Here is a 5,413-nt window from a genome sequence, read left to right as displayed (position 1 = left end):
AGTGGTCTCCTACATGTTTAAATAGGAGATCACCTTTAGCATTTAAAAGCAACCCAAGATCTACTGTGCGCTGATGCCACCCTCCCTCCCCTGGCCCAGCAGGTTAAGTCTGTGGCAAGGGAATGGGGGGGGGGACAGATAGAGGCAGGGGGAGAAAAAATGATTTGGGGGTGCTCCTCCCCAGCAGGTAAATCTCACCTGGCTGGGGACCCACTCAACTTATGCCTGCTCCTGCCTCTGCGGCACTGTCCTTCACTGCAGGGGCCTTGATCTAGCCCCCACCCCTTCCCTCTCCCACAGACTGACCTCCAAGTTGTACCAGTGGATCAAGATCCACTGGTTGGTGGCCACTACTCTACAGTAAAGACTGAAGAAAATTACAATGAAAACTTCACCATCAAACTCCACAGAATTACAATCACTTCAGTCTACAAACCACCCAATATAAGTTTAACCTTTACAGATAACACCAGGGATCACTCAGAACAAACCACAAGTGATAATTGGCATCTTTAAGGGTGCAGACAGATGTGACAATTTTCAGCTGATCTGGCCCCAGAAAGCAGTCTACAGATGTGACCAAACACAAGTGCATGGCTGCAGACCACTTTAAAATGGCCCAATTGCACAACAATCCTCACCGCATAAGGATTCAGATGAAGGTGCTCCAAAATGGAGCACCTGAATTAATTTCTGTCTGCACGCACCAGGAGTAGGGCTTAGCTGACACAACCCAACTCTGCTCTCTGCATTGTTTTCAGAGTGGAAGGGGGGGAAGGGCGTGGAGTAAGCTCATCCTGAGGATTAACCAGCTAGCACTGGAGGGTGGGGTAGGTAGATTGCAGTCCCCTGAATGATCAAGACAAACTGAAGATATGAGACATCCACTGTATGACCATCTTGCAGCACACAACTAACTGAAGTAATGCAAGAGCTTCCTCATCAGCACTCAACCTTCTGATATCACACCCAAGGAGACACGACTACAGATGTGAAATGAGAAGCTGAAAAAATACCCGACAATAAAAAAATGGACATTTCATCAGCTGAGTCTTTATCACCAAGAGCTGATGAACTATGGCAAAGGTGGTAATGTTTCAACCACCTACACACTAGAGTTGGACACTCCAAGAAACTAATGAAGAGGTGGAGCTATACCATTTGTTCAACCACATATGACTGCAGCACAGAGCCTCAGACTATGCAACACCTGGTAAAATGCCCTCTGCTTAAAGGTACAAGTACAATGAAAGATCTAGAAAAGTACAATAAACAAACACAAGCATAGATAACAAAATGGTCAAATGTGGTGTAAAGACTTGAGAAGAAGACCATAAGCACCCTTAGAAGCATGTTCTGTTCTATCCCCAAGACCATTACTACAAGTTGCATATATTATGTAATGAACGGGTTAATCATACAATAAAATTTAGACTTGCCACAGATTAGTTGCAAAGTAATTATCACACAATAAAAATGACTATCCAGCTATAAAAAGAGCCAACTAGCTATACAGTTAGTGTTTTAAAATGTATAACAACTCTATAGCTGGTTACTAACCAGCTTTAATTTGAATATGTAGCAAGGCCCTATATCACTGGGGTAATATTAAACTTAAATGATAGCTGTTTTTGATTATTAGAAGTTGAATAATATAGTGTTTTAAGTAAATAAATGAAACATCACGGAAGCTTCTCTGACATAACTTGAGGTCCCAACATAATTGATGTCTCTGCAGAAGAGTTATTACTGTTTTTCATTATAATACAAAATAGCTTAGGCTTTGATCCTACAAACCGATATATCCATAAAGACCCTTCTGTCAACAAGGAGTGCCACTTCAGTCAATGAGGGCCAACTTCTTATATATATATACATATATATATATAGATAGATAGATATAGATATAGATATAGATATAGATATAGATATAGATATATATAGGTGTCTAGCTCCTATTGATTTCAATCGATGTATTTGCATGGACTTGTACATTTCTAAAATCTCAGGTTTAGACTTCAAAGTTGTTTAGGTGTATAACCCCCATTATTTCAATGGGAGTTAGACTCATAAAGGTCTTGTAACAAACAAGACCTAAGGTTCAATACAAGTGCAAGAGTTCAGACAAGAAAAACCATTTGTGGGATCTTGTGCATAAGGTCCTTATCTTATATTGCTAATGCACAGACTGCATCTCAGAATGGTTAACAAAAGTATTACAATTACCATTTTAAGTAGTTTTGTTCTTTTTCTGTCACCAATCCAATCCACACTGAAACAATTTCTGAGCATCTCACCATTTTAATACATTTATTATCAGACAGAAAGTTCTGATTGGAAATGAGGACTTAGGCAATCTCTAAGCCATGTGTAACAACATTCAGCTTGTGGATATGTGGTGTTGAGAGTGGAATCCAGAACACAGAATTAAGTTCCTGTGTTCCCTATACAGTGCATGGAGACAGGGAGGTGCCTCAGAAAGAAGATCCAGAAAAACCTGCTTACTGTGCAGGAAGCTACCAATTAGGGGTGTGCGATGACCCATGAATGCTGAGATAGTGGGGTGGATGGAGTGTCCCACAGGAGCATGGGGGTGGTTCTCAGCACGCTCAGTGGTGGACCTGGAAGTGGACCAGAAGCACTTCTGGTCCACTTCCAGGTCCACCGCAGAGCACAGGGGGGACCCCCCACCCCCAGTGACTGGTGCCTCCTGGGTCTGGGGGGGTACCTGGGGTCCCCCTGTGACCAATCACCAAGCCATCAGGGCCTGGGGGGCAGTCCCCCATGTGTTCAGTGGCAGACTCAGAAGTGGACCAGAAGTACATCCAGTCCACTTCCAGATCCACCACCTAGCACATGGGGGGGGGCATACTCCTGTGGGACACTCTATCCGCCACACCATCTCAGCATTCATGAGCCACACCTGGTACCTCAAGGTAGGTAGAAAAAATATTTAAGCTGCATCTATGGCCAAATTGCTGATTCTCCAAATCAGCATCGAATCTTCAGATTTAACTGAATCAAATTGAGACAGTTTGCTGTTCAAATCAACAAATCAAATTGCTGGCCCTTGAATCGGGCCAAATCTGAATCTGAATCAAATACAGCCCACTTCACACTCCCCTAGAAATTATCCATAATGTAGGCAATGATAAAAAGACATCATCAGATTTGACAAAAGGATATAAATGATGCTATTAAATATTCAACAGTTCTGTCACCCTGTTTAATACAAATATTTCAGAACAACAAATAAAGCCTTAAAAAGTGCTTTATAAACGAGTGAAGCAACCCACATTATAGTGTCTGTCTGGCAGTAGCATAACTAAGGGGAGATTGGCTAGGGAACAAACCCTAGGCACTGACTTAGTGGGGGTGAAGCTCAAAATAGCCTTTGCTGCACTGCTGGCTTAGCCCCTGCTGCCAGTAATCCAGCTGCAGCTGCTGTGCCATGTGCCACCATCTCCAGGACATAAAACTGCCCTGTCACATCTGTGTTGTCTTGTCCCCAAATATATCTAGTATTCTCAAAATACTACATTATCACAAAACCTTTTTCACTACACATAGCAGGGCATATATAATGTATATTCTAAGACAGATGAAAGGTCTTTTTAATTATTATTTGAATGCATTAGTATACAGAATCTATTAGTTCATAGTTGTCCTAATATGAAACTAGTTTGCTCATGCAGTTTTGTGCAAATTATCAAGTGGATAAAAATTATTTTAGATATCTAAATAAGGTGAATGACTCATTTATTGTTTATTTGCTGCCCGACACTCTGACTGCCAAAGAGTAAAAATGTAGATGTTAAAGGTGCCAAGATATATTTAGCAAAGCAGGAAACGATTTATGAAAGCTTCGGATTTTTCATTAGCATCAAGGAACCTTCTATGTTGTGACTGAAAAAGCATTTAGAATAAATCTCTACTTTCTAATAGCATCTCAATGATTTGTCATTTGTATGTGCAAGATGCACAGGAGAGTGTACAAAATAGAATAAAATCAGACTAGGTATGTTATACCAAGGTATACTCAAACACACATGGCTCATTTTGCAAGTGAAAGTAAATAATTCAAGACTACAGAAGTTAATGATCTCTGTTCATGGTTTGTCTTTAGGGAATGTGATGAAATCCAATAGAACTCACATTCTCTTCCCTTTCCCAAAGTCTTTGAGTTATGGTTAAACCTGATTTTAACCAGTTTCTGCATTTTCATCAACAGAAAACAAACACAGGGGAAAAATGATGTTCCCTTTATCAGCCAATGCAACTCTGCAGCTGCCTCCCACCCACAAGTAGCATAGAAATAAAATACTCCATTTCCCATCCCTCTCACTTCCAGAACAATCATTAGGACAGAATAGAACATATACTGATCGATGTGCAGCAGCTCATTACAATTGCAGTAATTTTTTGGGTCTGATTAATTAGGAAAATTACATCCATGGGTTTTCAATGAAGAAACCTAAGTGTTTCATTTTAATGAAGACAGGTATTATTTTTTACACACTGAAAACATGAAAACTGCATTTCATTATTCATATTTTAACTTTCTTAAAAAAATAGTTAGTTTTCAGTAGTAGTAAAAAAGGAGACCAAAAGCTTGTGTATCTTCTCCAGATTTTCTGCCTGCCCCCTCCTGCAGTATGTTCCTAATCATAACACTAAGTCTGCTGGCACCAGAAATTACTTTTTAGGTCTTTGGTTTCTTTCCTTAAATTCTTCTCTCACTGATATACAAAAAAAGTGTCCTGGACATCTCTTCTACACAGAAGGTATTCTGCAGAAGGAAATCTTACTTAAGATGTGCCCAAATGTAGTGACCCTACTTCACATAGTCCCATAGGAAGAGAGGTACAGATTTCCTTTCCTCTGGTGCTTTATAAAGCCATGAGAACTGACTCCAAAAATTGTAGTTCTTCACAAGAAGTCATCAAAATAGCTGCTTTGTTATAGAAATTACCCCTGGCCCCTAGCCCCATCACAGCTAACCTGCTCCCACTCTAAGCCACAGATGCCTTCAGAATCCCCAACAAACTGACTAAGGCCTGAGAAAGAAACAATATGAATCTGATCACCTCTCAACCTCTTCTGCACAATCTACACTCTTCTCCTGAGCTTGGATTCTATAGATTAGATGCGGGGGGTGGGAGTGGGTTGGTGATGTTCAGACAGCTGAACCTATTTCTGCATCAAGCTGTGCTCAGTCAGACCTTCTGTGGGGGATCTAGAGGCACAATCTGATCTGAGCACTGTGGCAGAAAGCCACCTTGGTTTCTCCCCAAAAATCTCTGCCCTGTGACACTGTGATTTAAATCTCTGTGCTGTGACCATTCAATTAGGATGGGCCCAGCACACAGGGGACCACACCCTCAGCCTGTCTCTTTAGGGAACTTGAGCTGGC

This window comes from Gavialis gangeticus, unplaced genomic scaffold (assembly GCF_001723915.1).
Source record: "Gavialis gangeticus isolate Ggan-Ray unplaced genomic scaffold, GavGan_comp1, whole genome shotgun sequence".
In the NCBI taxonomy this organism is placed as follows: Eukaryota; Metazoa; Chordata; order Crocodylia; family Gavialidae; genus Gavialis; species Gavialis gangeticus.
Note: the sequence above shows the minus strand (reverse complement) of the source record.